Below are 684 nucleotides of genomic sequence, written 5' to 3' on the forward strand. Positions count from 1 at the left end.
TTGCTCAGTCCTTGTTGTGAAATGCTTATTTCTGCTCCTGTACCTGCCCTTGCTTTGTGCAGTCACTAGCATTTGTCCAGGTGTATTGTGAACTGCGCTGCCGCACCTTGAATTCTATGTTCAGTTTTGGGCCACTCACTACAAGAAAGACACTGAGGTGCTGGAGCGAGACCAAAGAAGGGCAACAAAGCTGGTGAAGGGTCTAGGGCACAAGTCTTATGAGGAGCGGCTGAGGGAACTGGGGTTGTTTAGACTGGAGAAAAGGAGGCTGAGGGGAGACCTTATGGCTCTCTACAACTACCTGAAAGGAGGTTGTACCGAGGGGGGGTGTCAGTCTCTTCTCCTAGGTAACAAGCGATATGACAAGAGGAAGCGGCCTCAAGTTGTGCCAGGAGAGGTTTCAATTGGATATCAGGAAAAATTTCTTCACAGAAAGGGTTATCAAGCAGTGGAGCAGGCTGCCCAGGGAGGTGATGGAGTCACCATCCCTGGAGGTGTTTAAAAGACGAGTAGATGTGGTGCTTAGGGACATGGTTTAGTGGTGGACTTGGCAGTGTTAGGTTAATGGTTGGACTTTATGATCTTAAAGGTCCTTTCCAACCAAAACAATCCGATGATTCTATGAACCTAAGGTTAGAACTAACCAAGCAGGTGAGGTGTTCCAAGCTTGGATCTGTTCCCAAC

At 48.2% G+C, this 684-nt stretch overlaps 1 protein-coding gene across 1 annotated transcript in view; it reads right to left on the minus strand.

Annotated features, from left to right (window-relative positions):
- The window catches only part of ANXA13 (annexin A13), a 33061-nt gene that overhangs the window by 31807 nt on the left and 570 nt on the right, over positions 1–684 (minus strand). The gene's annotated exons all lie outside the window — the stretch shown is intronic.

Source organism: Nyctibius grandis, chromosome 3, assembly GCF_013368605.1.
Source record: "Nyctibius grandis isolate bNycGra1 chromosome 3, bNycGra1.pri, whole genome shotgun sequence".
NCBI classification, from domain to species: domain Eukaryota; kingdom Metazoa; phylum Chordata; class Aves; order Nyctibiiformes; family Nyctibiidae; genus Nyctibius; species Nyctibius grandis.